We start from the raw sequence: 18,436 nt of genomic DNA on the forward strand, positions 1-18,436 counted from the left end.
TCACATACACACAAACATAAAGTGACAATAGTAGATTAACATTGCAGGTAAGTTTGCAAAAAGCTTTTTCAGACTCAATTAGGTATCTTCCTGAGTAGATGTATGTTTGGAAAAAGCAAGCAAGTAGACAAACCTTGATATATTGGAAAACTGAGGGGGGGATGGGGACATACAACAGGACAACATCAAACAGCTTGATTTTCTATCTTCTACTGTAAAAGCATAGGACTGCACTGACCTTTTAAGGTAAAGAAAACATACCCAGACATAGCAGTAGTTAAGCGCAGTGCTTGTGCCTACTAGTATACATAATAGTTAATTAAAATTGGCAAAATTTCCAAGTAAATAGGCTGCTGGAAACTGACAGCTGGAGTTATAATTCTCTTCAGTCCAGACATCAGAAAAAGCTATAGCTGAATAACACTAACCTAGTCTGAAACTCCGTCTCTAGAAGAACAAAAATTATCAGTTAGCAGCTGAAATTTCTATTACCAAAATACATTCAATGTGAGAGGAGGGAAAATAGATGATGTATGTGGCCACATTCTCACTATTGGCATAACAGTTCAAATTCAGTCACCTAATACAGTATCTTTGTAGTTTAGGGTACAGACTTCTACTGGTTGCCTATGACTTGTTATTTCCTTACAAGGTGGTGAATTATACCACTAATTATACAAAAATAAACAAAAATATGCAAATATTATGATGTTTAAACTAAATCTGACAGTGATATTCCATTGCTCAAGTAGTTTGCTATTTTGTATTATTGTCATACATTCAGTGGAGATTATATACTGGGTTATTTGCTTCTCAGCTCTCAACTGAGCATTTATATTTGTCCTACAATCCTGAACTGGTCCAATCTACTCAAGGCAACTAAGCTGAGAGAATACCTCTCCTAGGCTTCAGTAATCAATAAGATGAGAGAAGCTCATGTAGAGAAGGATACAGCCACCTAAAGTCTAAATGACTTCTTGGAGGTGTTTGTTTTTTCCATTGATCCTACAGGGGGCTGACAGCTGAGTTCAGGTAGTGCCACCCACTTGAGTGTACGAGTGTTCTGCAGAAGTAGGGTAAGTTGCCTCGTACCCAGAAAAGAACAGGTCAAACATTTGAAGTCAATCTAAAAATGCAGAGGCTTGCAGCGCATTTTGTCACTGCAGCAGCGTCACCATTGATATTGCTACCTTGTCACTCCTGTATGAACAAAGGCAAAAAAAAAAAGAAAGAAGAAAACGAGAAGAAAAAATCAGTCTAGCTAGGAGGAAGAAGAGAAAGAGCAGCGTTCCTTTTAACTGTGCTATGGACATCTTTGCCTTCGAATCTGGCTCTGAAATAATGCAAACTGCCAGGAGAGACCGGTATGGCTGGAGCTGCAGCAGCGCTCGCAGTCCAGTTCGCAGTCCCCGTGATTCACGACATCCAGCAGGCAGATGCCACGCGTTCATCCAGCGGCAACCACTCACTGCAGGGCAGAGAGAGAGCTGCCAGCACCACAAATTCAGCTTTACCTGTCCTTACTAATACTACAGTGGGTTCTGTTCTTCATCAAGTAAATGGACAAGTGGAAATATATATCTTAGGAAAGCGCCCGGATTGACTTTTTCGCCAACGGATCATTCCCCACTGGACTTCGCCGAGCATTTCTGCTTACAATAACACCACTGAGTCCCACAGTACTGCCAAGCACTATGGGTACAGTGCACTACTACATATGGTTATATTGAAAAAGGAACTTTATATGGAGCTAATGGCCTCTGGTAATTTCAGTTATTTCTGTCCTGAAGAGCTTGTTGTGTCTATACGATAAAACAGAAATGCGTTTTCATGGTTATAGAGACAAGTTAATTTAAAATGGATAATCCTGCCTCACACAGAAGTGATGAGAAAAGTTCCAGACGCTATGTGCTCTTCACATTCAGAAATTATTAGTTTGCATTTTACTATTTTCATCCGTCCTGATAATGACCTTAATGATGTTTGTTGCCATTTATTGTCTGATTCTTATAATTTATTATGAAAGAATTCTACTTTATAAGTAAGAAAACTCTTAAAAAGAAAGGATATTAATATGTGTGCATGTTTCAAAGTCCAGAAGTAAACAGGAAGATTGCCACTTTGTTTCAGAAATTATTATTTTAAAAGATCTTATTACCCTTACTGTACAGTTCCTTGGAAGCATATACACACTAACTTTACCTGATTCTAGTTTCCTGAAATTCTTAGATGAATCACTCCTTATCGGGTAAATTTAATATCCGGTGGGTGGACAGGTAGTGGCACTGAGAGCTGGCACAGCAAGATTTGGCACTACCTCTTCCAGCTGCCCTACAGAGGGACTGGAAGGTCTAACTTCTTTTTTTGAAGAATCACATCAGTTCAACCCCTGAAGCTAGACAGTCTTAAAAGCCAACCTCGACAAAGGATCACTGATTGTTCACACTATTTGTCTCTTTCAAGTAGCCCATTTGTCCCAGACCAGAGGAGCAGGTTAGGAGCAAAGTTTTTGCTACACATAAGTATGGTACTTCCTCGGTTTCAAATCTGATTTCAATTTTTGTATTGGCAGATACTATCCTGGCTGAGTGCACATGGCAAATATCTGCATCATTTGAACCATTAAGTCCAGGAATGGCTGTTGAAATTACTCATGTTTATTCATTAGCATAGCATAAGTACTTCAATGAGTGCAAAAGAGAGAGTATTCTCCTGATTGATTTTGTGTTTTTCAGTATGCTTAGGCATCTAATGGTACTTTAGGAGCTCTGCTATCTGTTGTAGCCTGGAGTATTCTGAGCATCATGAAAGTGTGTCTTATATGTTTTCCTTAACAACTGCAAACACCCCAGTTATCAAATAAAATATAATTGATAAGCAAGTTGGATCTGCATAGAGAACACTAAAAGGCAGATTGATCACTAAATCTGGTAACTCCTAACTGCTCTAGCACATGTATTATAGCAATATGTTCCCTGCCATAAAATAAACCCAGTTTCAAAACCTTAGGATAAATTATAGACAAGCCCATTGTTGCAATTGCTACCATGAGTATAATTTCAAGTAATTTTAAAATGTTTTGCATAACAAACTGAAAAAAGTAATCATGTGAAGAATCTGATTATAGGGAATATAGAAATCTGCAGACCTCCCAGTCTGAAAGATCCCAGGTCTGTAGAGTTTGATATGTAATATATTGTTGAGCTCACAGTCAGTATGTCTGTAGGGATCTGATCATGAGAATCCTTGGTTTGTTCCAAATAAACCTCTGTTCTCCTGTGCTGAGCTTCCTACAGCTGTGCAATAGCTTTTTCCTAGAAACACTGCCAAGAAGGAGCACAGTAACAGGGGTCAGCTCCAACCATGAACTTTATGAATTGTTTAGTGGCACATTAAAGGACAGCATCAAGTTCACTTATAAGCTTTGAAATGATCTTATTTCTAGCCTGTGCAGGTGGATGATTCCCTGTACATTTGATTCACTTGGTCAAGTTTTAACCCATTGTGTCTTGCAGCCATCCCCTCTGCAACAGTCTCTGCCTTCTGCTTTTTGTAATTTATAACAGTTTTACCAGAAAACCAAGTGGAGGGGGTGGGAATCTGGAGAGTGTTTAGGATGCAGGGATATTGCTAATACACAAGTCTGCTTCTTAGCTTTTTGACCCCAGGCCCAAGTCCAGAAGGGATGCCCTTCTCCACAGAGTAGTTTCAGAGTGGAGAACCATCTAGTTCACACAGTGACACACATGGCCCTTCGGGCTCAACTGTAACAGGAGCACAGCTTCTGGTTTCTTTGATGTTGACCCTTTTGAGGCCTTGGAGAATGACAACAGATTTGCCTAGCTTGGTGACTTGCAGTAACAGCTAGCTGAAATCTGTGGGATCTGCTTTGCCAATTTCTTTCAGCATGCACTCTAAAAAAAAAAAAAAAAAGACCAAAGAATTAAATCTTGCAGTACCAATATCCACGCTCTCAGTGCCACTACCTATCCACCCAGCAGATATTAAATTTACCGTTGAATAACCTCTAAATCAAAGGTCCATCTGAATCCTCATGAAAGTACCAGCTTGGTTGCTCCCTGAGCAAATTCAGTTCCACTTCCATATCACGATTAAAATATGTAGCTGATCTCTTTTGGGAGATGTGGAACCAAATAGACAACACAGTAGTCAAGATAATATTTGTTATCTAGAAATGATTAAGTCAAAATCCAACTTCTCTTTTTTTAAACTACGCGTTCGGATTGACTCCTCTACTTTATCCGGGAATGTTGTGCCAAGAAATTTGCATGCTAGCAGAGAGAGAAAAGAATGGCCCATTGACTACAAACTGATGGGCGTTAGTCATATTATGATAGCAGTGTAATCCCACAGCCACTTAGTGTACAAATCACATTCAATTTATCCATATAGATCATATCCATGCAAGTCCTTCTTTTTCCTGTTATGTAGGTAATTTTTTTTTTTTTTTTCTCCTGTTAAACTTTTGGCAACAGGAGGGATGTTGGAAGCATGAATTCTGTCGGGACCAGTCTATTGCTTCCATCTACTGCTATTGCTGATGTAGCACTCCTCCGCAGATAGGACATCTTTTCTTGGCCAAAGCTGCATTAACATTTACAGACCAGTAACACCAACGATGGAAACTTAAACACGACACTAATGTGCATTTAATGGAGCCCAAATGGCTATTGAACCTATCGTAGTAGTCTTACAGGAGTGCTAGAAGAGAACTCTGTGAATAACTTAATTTTTTTGGTCGAGTGGATAAAGAATAACTAATTGGAAAAAATAATCTGAACGTTTTTAATATTCTTAACGAAAAGAGACCTGAGACTTTCTTTTCAGATTGACCCAAATATTAAATATTCAGGGGATCATCTTAAGAAGTGGTAAATTTTTCTAAATGAAAAGTTGTTTTGAAATGAAAAAAATCAAAACATTCCACTTGAAAATGTCAGAGTGAAGTGTTTTGACTTTTTAAAATGTTTTTACTGAAAAATGATAAATTATACATGAATTTGTGAATTGTTTCATCATCTCAAATATGCATTTTAGTTAAAAGAAAGTTACAGCTCCCTTCATGGGTTTTTTCTTATGTCTCTGGTCTAAGTAAGCAAGTTTTTCCAAATTTTTCTTCCCCAGTTTTTGTCTTCTAATTTGTTTGACATTTAACATATATAGCTATCATAAATCTCAAAGACTTGAACCATACGGTTGTGTTAAAAGTAGATCTGACTTCACTGAAAACTAATATATACATTCATAGATGCTTAAACACACATACACACAAAGAGAGGGACAATTTCTGCTCTGAGTTACAATAGTTTAGAACTGAATAATCATTCTAAATTGAATTGTGTTACTTCAGAATCAAAGTGATAAAGGTTTTAGACCACTGTGCTGGTAGTTATTGAGAAAGCTCTGATAAACCATGGCCTGACCTATTGGGTGCTCAACAACATATGCATAATTACTGTTATGTTGTCTGTACTGTACTGTATAATATACCTTCCATGATAGAAATTAAATACTGTCATAATGTCGTTTCTGTTTTCAAAGAGTTGTTTGGACAGCTAGGGAAATGAGGTAGCATTCAATTTTAGGTTTTAAGTTAAAATACAATTGAGATCGATAATTACTAAAAATCATTACTGAGCTTGAATCTGCTATTTCCTCCTATATTTCTTAATTTATCTGATTTATTTTGGGGTAAAATGAAATCCTGAGAGGAATAATTTCTGATTAGATCATATCTGTTATTTAGTATCTGTGGGGGATTTAATGCAATTGCTGCTAATTCTTGAAACTTGGCCAAGTGGTAGTTAACATCCTACAGATGTCGTAACAAAATACCTTCCTTTGTCTCAGTACAAAATGTAAATACAGCGAATATAAAGTGTTATCTTCTCTTTTGGTTATAAAAAATATTTATCCTTTTTAATCCTTTCCTGTTATACATTTTTTTTCATTCTTTCCTAAAGATGACATTTATTTTCACTATTTCCAAGCTTGCTTTAGATCAAATATTGGGAAAGGTTACTGACTAATGAAGTTTTAAATTATAAGGAAAACTTTTTATTCTTTAAAACAATTAGAGAAAATAGAACTAATACTACATTATTTATCTCGATCATAATTGTTTAAAAAATAACAGTTAAATAGTAGAAAATGAACTTTCTATGGCTTTGGGCCGTAGCCTTTGCTCTCATAAATCTCTACAGCTCAATGAAGTTCCTCAATGTCCTTTCACTTGTTTACATCAGCAGAAAATTTTGACCTCACAAATACTCCTATAGGACCCAGGTGAAACGAATGGTCAAAAGATGTATCACACCGACACGAATTTTCAACAAGTTTTTGTTTTTTCTGTTCTGAAATGGAAGAAAGATGCAAACGAAGATAAGCATCACATCAAGCACCATGATGTGTTTGTGTTAGCTGACATTTTCCTGGCTCTTTTAAATAACTTAAACAACTGAAAAGAGCATTCCAGTAACTTGTTTTGTATCAGCTGTGCTTGGAAGACAATAGCATGCCAGGCTCTAATCTGGACAGTACTGAATCCTCTGCATTTTCCCTTGAGCGTGAATGTTATAAATAGTGACTAACTGGAACTTTCAAACTTCAGAGCAAGATTTCATTTGCTGGGGAATGGTGTGGGAGTAGTGTTCATACAGAGGCGCAAAGAAAAACCAAGGTAATTTAACAATAGCCTAACTGGTTTTCTTTGTTTAAACTATTCCCAGGAGGTACAGACGGTCTGGGTTTGTAGCCACAGTCTCAGAAGGGCTGGAAGACCTTTCTGGAAAAAGACATACGCCAACATAGCTTATAACAAAGAGGATATGAGTTGAGGTTTAATTTGGCATCCTTTTACCCTTCATCAGTATTCATGCCTGTTTCAGACATCAGCATTACTTTCAGATTAGTCAAACCTCATAGTATAGCTATGTTAGGTAAAACATAAGAAAATAAGTAAAAATTTTTTATCGGAGGATGACAATCTTTAGGCATCCAAAACCATCTAAGTTTACTTCTCTTCAAGATATCTCAATTTTTTTATGTACTGTATTGAAAGTATTTCTGTTTATCTTCATTACATTTCCATTTACCTTTCTCTCAGTACGTTTGGTTTTATTTTCCAGTAAATATTTCACCAACACGAAGATATTTCTGAATTATTCTCTGTTTCTATCAACAGAAATGCTAAATATAGTCTGCAGCAGTGGATGCCTTCATTAATATGATTTCAAAACAACAAACACGATGCTCAGTGCATACTTTATTTCTGCTAGGAGACATCACATTTCTAATTAAACTCAAATCATAACTGGATGAAAATACATGGAATTCAGCATGATTATTTATATTGTCCTTTTAATTGTTATTACTCTTCTTTTGCCAGGCAAGAGAAAAAATAATCAGAGGGTAGAGGATGACATTTGAAAAAAATGTATTCTCTCTATGAGCAGGCTTTGTTGTCACAAGTACTATACTGACAATAAGATCTACAGGAGAGCTCTGTTTGTATCTCAACATGTAGTATTCCTCAGGAATTAGTAAATTCATCCAGGACAGAATCCAAATGATTCTTTGCAACAGATCTTTGCAGTACTTCTCAGGAAAAGTTTTGCTCTTTTAGTCGATGGAAAACTTCTTTGTACTTAAAATGAATAAAGAGAATGAAAGAAAGAAAAAGATTTATTTATTTTTTTTTCCAAAGAGCAGTAAAGAAGATGATGGATTAAAGCAGATGCAGACTGTTTGCAGTTATATAAGACTATTAGGTACCCTGCTTGTTCTGGCTTTTGTAATTTGTCCATGTCCTACTTTATATAACTCAATCCATTGTGAGCAAAAACATGAAATACCAGAATAGTTCATATTTCATTTTGTCAGCAAATTAGAAAAAAATACAAAAACAAACACAATAGACATCATATTTGCTAGGTATAGAACTGAGTATTTTTTCATATCAAAGGAGTCTGAAAAGAACAGAAGGTTAAGAAGATTTTTTTTTACAATGAGCAGATGTGCTTGTTACTGTTGATGGACAAGCTTATCCATTTACATCAATTAATATCAACAGCAAGCACATCAATATGGAAGCTTGTCCTGACGCCTTGATTTTTTCCCATCTGACAGGTAATAGTAGGGCTGGGAAAATGTCACAACAATTTAGTCATGCTTCACTGGCTTTAACTAGTTCAGTGACAATGGGAATGCATCATGCTAAGATTCCTTATGATTCATAATGGTACTGCATTAGTCGGCTATTGCAGAGGATTTAAACTAGTCTTTGTCAATTAAGGGTTTAAGGTCAAATCCTCTTTATGGTTTTTTCATTCGTGCATTAAGTAAAAGCAAGTTAAAATATTTATGAATGGCACTAAAATGTGGAAACTTTCTTTAGGAACCTGTCTTTTCATATTGAGTCATAACTGAAGCCAACTATGTTTGACAAAGAAAGGCTATTTCATCACATGGCATGGCTTATCCCTCCCCTCCTCTAAAGGCCCGAGCTACAATCTACTCGGTTTTGGCAGGAAAACTTCTGTCGATAGAAACCTGCAGTCGTAACTATTTTAGGCCGTGAGATGAAATTATGCCTCAGCACTTTTGACAATGATCAAGATAAGACTGCAATATTTGTAAATTGTTTCAGTGCTCAGCAATCCAAGAAATGTTTAAAAAACAGAAGGGAACACTGTAAGTGGGTCAGTGAAAGGGAAGCAGGGTAGGCTTTCTGCTGTCCCAGCAGGAAAACCACAACAAGGCCAGACAAGCCCTGATAAGACGTGCTGTCCCCATGGCTGCAGTGGCTGTCCAGCCCACCATCTGCAGGGTGTCCATGGCTGGCTTCCCCCAGCCCGCACGTCCTGCTTTGGGGATGGTTCAGGGAGCAGGGACAAGCAGGAGCTGCCAGCTTCACCCCTGGAGCCTCCCCTGCTGGTCACCCCATTCAGCTCAGGGGGACCTCTGTGCCTTTCCCTTATTTTACAAGTTGAAAACTGCTGAATATCCATATCCATATCCCATATCCATTTCTTCCTGAGGAGTAAGCAGTAACGGGCCATGCTTTGCTTATTTGCCTATGTGCTGCCTCACTGTTTTCCACGGGTTGCACCAGGGTAGCTGAGAGCATGTTATATCCAATATAAGCATATTTTTTGTTGTTGTTATGCAACATTTTACTGCTTTGGGCTAAAAAAGTCATGCTGAATCCTTGTATGTAAAGACACGCACATGCGCATACTTGCACGCTTTCTCCATTCAAATATTTTTGACTGAAATTGCCCCGTATTCAGATGGGGTTTTTTCTGCTCGGTCCTTGCAATGGGAACTCCACCTGAAGTAAGAGAGGATTCAACATTCAGCTATAAGTCATTGATTTAACCTTTCTGTCATGAGAAAAGTAAAATCAACTTGCTTCCAATATAGTTAAATGTTTAGTTATAGATGAAACTAGATCTTTGGAAAGGATAGGAAATTACATTTTCTATAATCAATCAATCATCTGTGAAGAGAAGTTTATTTAAAGTGACTCCTTTCTGATTACTTCTAGAGGAGATAAATAGAAAATTATTCATAAAGAACTCGATGTATTGATAATGTGACAGCCGAGAGGTTGTGCTTTTCAATGTAGATCATTTTCCAACTTTATGAATGCCTGTGAAACCAGACAATGTTATTTAAGTAAGCTTATACTAATGGCATATGTATATTGGATAAATAGCCTTGTTAGAAATTAAATAGCAACAACTAAAATTATCTAGTCAGTCTATGCCAACTATATGTAAAACTATCAGCATGAAAAATATATAAATACTGATAACATTTTTACTAAATCAGAAACTGACAGAAAATGTTATAAAAACATACTACAAAGCTATATATCCACTGAGTGTTTTTTATGTACTTACCAGACAGTACTCAGATGCCTCAGTCACAGATTTTGGCTCTGAAGTTGCACACAGGTGTTGACCCCCCAGCTCTGCCCTGACCCTGGAAGCCGTATTTTGTAGACATGAACTATGTCCTTCATCAGGGGTCCCTGAAGCATGGCTTATCTTTGTGCCCACTGCCACAGTGATGGCCATGGAGCAGAATGTTTTGTGGGGGGGGAAGGTGTACATGTTCAGCCCATATGGAAAGGCTTTTCTTGGGACAGCGTGATGGTCTTGAGGAAACTAATGAGAGAGAAGTATCGAAAATTATCACCCAAAGTCATGAAGGCAGCAGTTTTTGTGTGTCCAAATCCTGTGTTTAGTATGGTTCTGAGAGGAATAAAGAAGGCATTGAAATATCTTAAAAATCTTCAGTTTCCCCCTGTCGTCTTCTTTCTGAGAAGCACTTTTTTCTGGAATTCCAAACTTCTTGGGGAAAGTTAACAACAGACATGTCTTTAAAATACTGAACCTGAATGCTTTTAATGAGAATGCTTAGTGGTTTTTTTTTTTACTTACTTTTGTCATAAACTTCATCAGATTCAGAATGTGAAAAAACTTTATTTTTTCAAAAGTTGAAAATGGTAATTTTCAAAGGAATAAAAATTCACATTCAGGAAATTCAATTTTTCTGAAAGTTCACTTTTTGTTACATAAAGCCCCTACCATTTCTATGGAAAACTCTCAGTAACTATAAGATACAAATCCGATCCTAAACTTAATAGAAGACACCATATTAAACTCAGTGGAAGTACGTGTATCAAAATCAAAAATGGTTTCAGCCTATTTCTTCTAATGGGGAAACACCCCATACATTTTTCAAATTAAGATATTTGTTTGTCTCAGTACTCAGAAAATTCTTTACATTTTCAAAAATCCTCTTATAACGTACTTAATATGTCAGGTGTATATCCCACAAAGATACATGGACTGAGAAAATAAGGAGTATTACAAGGAAGAGTGAGTAAAAGTTTCTTGAAATGTTTTCAAAAATTCTCTCAGTTTTTTTATGAAATTTTGTTGGATATTTTTGAGTATTAGGCAGGAGCTAGCACAATAGTGATGATAAGCAAAACGTTGGTGAGTGCAGCTCTGTACTACTCGTGGACTTACAAGGTGATCACCCTGCAAGAACTGCTTTGAGCATGGTGCTTAGTTCTTAAAGCAAAGTTGAAAGAGGTCTAGAAGAGAGCTGTTTGGTTTCGGAGTCCAAAGGAAAAAAAGATCTGGCAAACTGAAAAACAAAAAAAAGGAATCGGAGAAGTAGAGCTAATGCAATGAAACTGCAGGATTTAGCCAAAGGCATTGACCAAGAGGTCAGTAGGAACAAGACACCCAAAAAGGCACTCTGCAAGGAATAAAAGACCAGCATTTTATGCATTTGGTCCGCCATAAGAATTTATTGCATTCAAAAATTTAATTCTGATGCCCACTGATATCTTATTAGCTGTACAATTTGGAGCCAGCAGATATACTGTTACTGAAACTAGGCCCACTTTTTCCCCTTAGATGTACTGATCTCACCAAAATCACTGGCAAATTATCAGCACAAGCCCAGATGACAAATGGCTACTGTTAAGCTGCATCAGTGGGTGTTGCCAGTAAGACCTCTGCTTCAGTGGCACAGAATTCCAGGAATTAACTTTCTTCCATTTTTTTAGAAAGAAAATCAAGGGTTTTGCTGCTCTGGAGGTGCTGTAGAAACATCTTGAAATGATCATGTGATCAGTTCTACGAGCCAAAAGAGGTGTTTCTTCAAGGCCTTTTTTAAACTGAGATGTGCTTCTGCTTGCTCAAACCCTCCCACGTACAGATGAGGACATAATATAGGGCTATGTCTCATTATGCAACTTACCTCCCACATGCATGTTCTAAAAGAAAGCTCTGAGCAGCTGCATAACACTCCTTTGGGCATGAATAGAGTCTTTAATACCAACACTGAAATGAGAGTGATTAGCACTGTTACTGGCACACGCAGCACCTGAGCATTCATAGTTCAATTCAATGCAGCTGATGGAACATCTTGATTTTTGAGGGGAAAGGGCTGCCAGATTTGCCCATGGGATATGTCATGGCGACTTATGGCGCAGGCGTTACTAAAGCTTGTGCGTGGCACCCTCATTTATGTTGACTATGTGATCAACATCAACCCATCATTAATTAGTGGCTTATCATGACTGTTCTGCAAGAATAAAATAACAGGGGTGATGCTACAAATTAGCATCACTAGGATGATGCTGGGGTGCCACTGCCAGTTCCAGGGTGGACAGTGAGAGCCTTGCCTGACCCACTCAACGGGCAGAGCCATGCAAATAGCAATCATAAGAGGTGTGCATCACACGCTGAAGAGAAACTCAGTGTTGCAGATGGATATGCTCTCTGACAGCTCAGAAAGAGAAAGGAGAAATAGGTTTCGTTGTAAGCCAGGAGAGTATACTGGTAAATTAGACCTATTTATATTCCTTGGCAAACTGAGCATTTTACCCTCCCTGCCAGGATCATTGCCTGACCCCAGAAATCTCAGCTGTAGGAGGAGGATTGTAGAGGCTAGTAACAGGCAGTGTGAAAAAATAATACTCCTAGCTCGTAGCTCATGTAACAGGTTTATTTATTTATTTAGATTCCTGCAAATGTGAAAAAGTAACTTCATATGGCCTAAATGCCATTGATGTGATCTGAAAATACCTCCTGATGCAGCAATTTAAAAAGCATCTCTTCACACACCGATCCTCCCTCCCTGTTCGATCAATGCCCTGCTTTTACAATAGCTATTTTATACCCCCCTTTTCAAATAGAGTGAAAAAAGATGAGCCTTGCAATACGCCCTACAGGTCAAATTCAGGTTATATTAAGTCAGAGAAGGAGAGGAAGCCATTTCAATGTTAGTGAGGAGTGGATCTATTTATAAGGCCTTTTTAAACTCTTGCTTCATTTTGCAGCATATATGACAGCTGATTTTCTCCAGCCCAGATGACTATGGCTGCAGGAGCATCACTTTATCAGGGAAACCAGTCCATTGGTTTCTAGTTCTTAAAAACAGAATAAGTAAAACAAATGAACAAGGCAAAAGAGAAAGAGAACTGAAGAAAACCTCCGCAGAAAGTTTTTCCTCCAGTCAGCACAAGGTACTACGGTTTTCTGTTGGCATTACCAAAGTTGTGACGTCTTTCAAGATGTCCAGTATTGCATTTAACATTAGGACTTTCTTCAGTACTCCAGCAAATAAGAACATTTGGAAAAACGTCCCGCCTTACTGCCTTGTGCCAAAACTAGGAGACAATATTTGTGGGAACAGGGCTACACATTTCAGAAAACTTACAAGTGTGGGTTCCCACATTTGTTAAGTACTGAAAATCCAACATTTGCTATCTGAGGATCTAACTTTTGCAAATGCTTAAGCACATGCTAAACAGGAATTTCATGAGTAAAACCACACCTCTGTTTAAGTGTTCTGCAGGGTTAGCCATCTTTGTACATACACCATTTTCACCACAATGCTTTATACTTCCTTTCCCTGCAAAATATAAAGCATCCATTTGCTGTAGTGAACCAAAATATGATATGCAGATCAATCACCACTTTTTATATTGCATTACACATAAAAAGATGTCCATTTAACAGTGCCTGAATACAAGAACTATTTCTCATACAGGCTGTGAAACACCTTCAGTTTGTGTATTAACAGAGGACCAACTCTTTGGCTTGTTAAAGAAGGAAGCTTTTGGAACCTGCATAATAAATTATTTTGTGGTTAAATTCATTAGATCAATTAGCTTCCAGAGAAGCTGATACAATGTGAAGCTTTTATAACATCCTTTCAGTTTCACCACTATCCTGGGCTGCTCTTTGTTCAAGAAATAGGTATTCTTGTATCAGAGAAGATTAAAATTATGAATATCTGAAGGTAATTTCTAGTCAAGGAGTACCTGGCAGAGAAGAAGAAAAGGCAGTTCAATGTGATTTGTTTTTCAAATCATAAATACTTCAAAATTTATCTAAACCACATAGTCAGAGTAGATGCCTATCCATGGAGAGGGTAGAGAGAGTATGTTTGCACGTCAGAATGCGTACTCCGTTGCAGATGAGGTTTGCTGACATGCTTTGGAATATTCAAAATTCAGAGAATGGCGATCTGCTACAAAGACCTGACGGTTATGTGCTGTTGAGCGCTGGTGCAATCTGGAGTCGGGGTTGTGTAGTTTTTCTCAGAGAAGTGTCAATAAACTCTGTATCTCATCACACAACCACAAATATGTCACTTCTCACACGTTTCCTAATTTCAAGGCCAGGCTGGATGGGGCTTTGAGCAACCTGGTCTAGTGGAAGGTGTCCCTGCTCATGGTAGGGTGGTTGGAACTAGATGATCTTTAAGGTCCCTTCCAACAATACTATGATTCTACAATTTTATGATGACACAGTTATGTTGGACCTTCCTCTGGAATTACTGACTTGTATCGTAAAGTTTTAAAATGCATAGGAATGCCTTATTTTCTGACTGTGAGTAAGTTAAAGGTGTCTCCCCCTCTATACGACTCACCAAGAAGTCTGAGAGAGAGCAAGGTGGACCCTGATGGCAGTTTTCCCCTAACTGCAGCAGTCTGAAAGGTAAGCCTCTGCTATATTTTCTTTCTAAGAGCAGCGGAGAAAGCTCAATATCTAAAAAAAAAAAAAAAAATTGTTTTAGATACCTGTCTTAAATGCAGCGAAACAGTCCCTGGAAATGCCTATGCCTCTCTACCAGTTATGGAGGTAAGCAAGAATTTTTAATGGCTGCATTAGGAGAGCCACTGATACATTTTAAAAACTTCTAAAAAGTGCCTAAAAGAGTTTCTTACCCCGAATAGCTACTCATGTGTAGAAATTGCAATCCAATATCTCACAAATTACTAGAAGCAATTATAAGCTGTTAAAAAAGTAGAGGTACTGGCTTTCTAAAGGTGCCTGATTATAATGGGTAGGATGTTGGGCCTTAAATATGACAGAAATATGAGGCTTAATATTACTAATGATGGGCCTTAACCTAATTATATTTTGTGAAGGAAAACCTAAGCTTGGGAGAAGGGCAAGAAGGCGGTTCTCTGGTGAAAGCATATACATATGACAATGAATGTCTAAACACTGCTTTGCAGTTTGGATAAAATTGAAAGATAAAAGTATAATTCCTTGTAGAGAGTGATCACTGTGTGTAGTGGAGGCATGAGGGGACGCCTGGAGGTAGCAATAAATGCAGCTGGACGCTTTCAAATAGTCATGTGGATACCAACCTGATAGTGACAGAAATGGAGATGATAGATGACACCAAAATACCAGACTCCATGGATTGCTTATTAATTTTAAGATAGCGCAAAAAATAGGGAATTATGATCGTACTTCTCAATAGGGGTGCAGATCACCTGTAATGGGACTGTTCTCAGTGCAGTGCAGCCTTATGTTAAAAAAATAGGACTATAACGTATGATTACTCAAGTACTGGCATTATCCTTGCATTGGTAATGTCTCCTTTTGCTTTGTCCATTTTCCCAACCATTTATTACAGAAATCCACGGGAAAGAATATTGGCACAGGTCTCTCCACTCATTAATGCAATGTTTTGAATCTGTCAACACTATTTTAACCTATATTTCAAGGTTAAGTGGCACGCTTTTTCAATCTAGAGGTATTGGCTAGCTAGTCAACACTCTTTTCCAAATGTCTAGAAATACTTAATATCACAATAGTCAGAAATGACCCACGAGGGATCCAAATCAGACCATCTTCCCCGCTGGACAGTGAAATGTTCATAGTTGGTTTCTAGCCTTGATTGTGCTTCAGAGAACAAGCAATGCAAAAATCTTACCATCTTTATCAGTAACTAATACTGAATCTACTTTTCTTTCACTTTTGTATCATATGTAATACTGTAGTGTATATCGTGTAGACCATCAAACATACTATTGAAGCATCGTCTCCGTTAGACTGACAGGATATAAAATACACACACAGTGTCTCTTGCTTTGTAGTTACAGAGAAATACCAAAATACCTATGAACAAATAAACCTTGTAGGGTTAAAAATAGGCTTTGTTATATCAGGAATGTGATTTTTTTCTTATTTCATTTGGCAAATAGCTGGACAGTGCATTACAACCACAGTGTTTGTTCTCACTTCTGAAGGAGTATTTTCAAACTGTTCCAGCAGTTACGGGAAACCACTTATCTCCACACTGGAGACAAACTGAGAGGCTGGTCTTTACTTAGAACTCTTTGTTAAGGATTTACTAATGCTTAACTTTGTTAATCCTTGACGTTGCCACTGGAGATGTTTGCTGAATGGCTTGTGCAAGTCACTTCACATCCTTTTGCCCCATGTCCATGCCTTGAACATAACAGCGGCGGCTGTTTCTTTAAAGTATTTTGACCCTTATGTCTGAAAGGTAGTACTCAGCGAACAAACTGTAAAAAGTATGTTGGAGGAGCATTTATGTTAGTAGCATTGTGGTTATTTGTAGCGCTGGACTTCTAAATTGCTGCATTCACCTTATCTAAGTAGGATGGGTATAGTGATTCCACCCTAAAAATCACTTTAAATAGAGTAAGTAAACACTCGTTTTCTCATCTTTCCTTTCGTTGGCCAGAGTCAGAAAGTTTTCAAAACTGGAAGAGCTTTGTTTGACTCAGTTGTTGAGGTGGATTGCAATCTCCCAGAGTTACTTTCCCCTCCCATACACAGATCTGTGTGTGAATAAGTACAGGTATTACTGAATTACTGGAAGGTCATTTGGTAGATGTTTACAACAGATCAGGTTTTTATAGCAATGGCGAGAAGTGAAGGGAACACTGTAGCACTATTTATGCTGATATCAAGTTTCACTGACTGCTCTGCATTGTACTACAGGTACAGTAGTTTTCACTTCCAGAAACTGGGAATAATTCCAGAGGAATGCATCTGGATAACATTTGCCTGTTAGCCTCCCCAGAAAAGAATTAGTCACCAAGGGCCCTATTCATAAAAACTAATTCAGGCCATTTCCACATGAATATCACGTCTTTATGTGGAAAAAGTGTGGAGCATGCTTTTTTTTCTACATAAAGAATCCTTTGCTGTGATTAATGGAGCTGTTTCCCCCTGTCTGTAAATGGACACCTCCCTGCTTTGTTAAAGAGGAGACTGAAGTCCAAAGCAGAAGAAGTGGGAGTGGGATGGATAAGAAACTCCTAGCTTTAAAGAGTATATGTAAATGGCATTTGAAAATGGACACAGTATAAATTATTCGGCTGCTTGAGCAGACGAATGCTTAAAAATGTAGAGGAAGAGGGATCAGTCCTTACCGAACACAGATATTTTTATGAACTGCCCTAACGTTTTTCTTAAAGTTTATAGTTTCCTATTAACTTCTCAGTGTTAAGCAAGCCAAAGCTTCCGCTTTGTGTCGCGCTTTGCAAAATCCTACTTCCAACAGCAATGAGTTAATCATAATGGTGCGATAGCTTTAATCAGCCCATAAGGTTGATAAATTGGATTGATTGGAATCACATCGTTAGCATGTGAATTTTGGTGGAATTTTAATAGCCACCAGGGGTGCACAAGATTTATGGCGGAGTCAGCTTATGATTTTCTTGTGGTTGAATGCTCATTTTAATGTCCTGTAACATACACTAGACCTTGCCTACTGTTCAAATTGTGTTGTGACAAAGGGTTTTAACATACTGTAAGTTCAGATCATTACATTTCATGTGAGATACAGTATATAACTAAAATATTATGTTTTACTTCAATCACTCTAGGGAAAAGTACAGTTTTATTGAAGGCATTTAATGCAGTTACAACTACAGCTGCAGAACACTGCCTGAATGAGGCTCACATGGCAGTGAATATTGCTGGTTTTTGATGGATACAGTCCCAGTCTTGGTTTTACTGAGAAAATATTTAGACAAAGTTGCGTAGGAGTCTTCTAGATGTTTATGACGCTCCCCAATGACAGTGAAATACAATGTATTACATGCATTAAGTTAAGAGAAATACATGGACAGAAGAAAACATAACCCAACTTTGACTTAGTGGTTCAGACTGTGCAGTATACTGATTGAATGCTTCTAGTGATGATTACAAGGAGGAAAAACAGACTATTAGGGCTAACTTGATCCATATGATAAACACTGATGCCACTAGATAGAAACAGTAAGATAATGTAACCCATCTGAATCATGAAGAAACAAAATGTTTTCAGCTGTAAGACCCAAATCTTCAACTTGTTACACAGTGATGCGTACCCCTTACCTATCAATTAGGCATGTCTGTCAAATTGTGAGCACTCGCTAGATTTTTCATAAAGTATAACAAAATTTTCGACTATAAAATATCCATGCATTTAAGGACAGTATAGTAAAATGGCACCAGTGTCTTCTCCATTGCCATTTTCACTATGGAGCCCACCCTTCTTGTAACAAAATAAGCAAAAGCACCAGACTTTTTTTCATACACTACTTTCTGGTTTTCTCTCTTTTTTT

At 37.7% G+C, this 18,436-nt stretch overlaps 1 protein-coding gene across 1 annotated transcript in view; it reads left to right on the forward strand.

The window, feature by feature from the left end:
* CHD7 (chromodomain helicase DNA binding protein 7) overlaps positions 1-18,436 on the forward strand; it is a gene marked incomplete at its 5' end in the record, with an annotated part of 588,463 nt that overhangs the window by 187,045 nt on the left and 382,982 nt on the right. The window lies entirely within an intron of this gene.

Source organism: Vanellus vanellus (assembly GCF_965231255.1).
Source record: "Vanellus vanellus genome assembly, chromosome: 2".
Lineage (NCBI taxonomy): Eukaryota > Metazoa > Chordata > Aves > Charadriiformes > Charadriidae > Vanellus > Vanellus vanellus.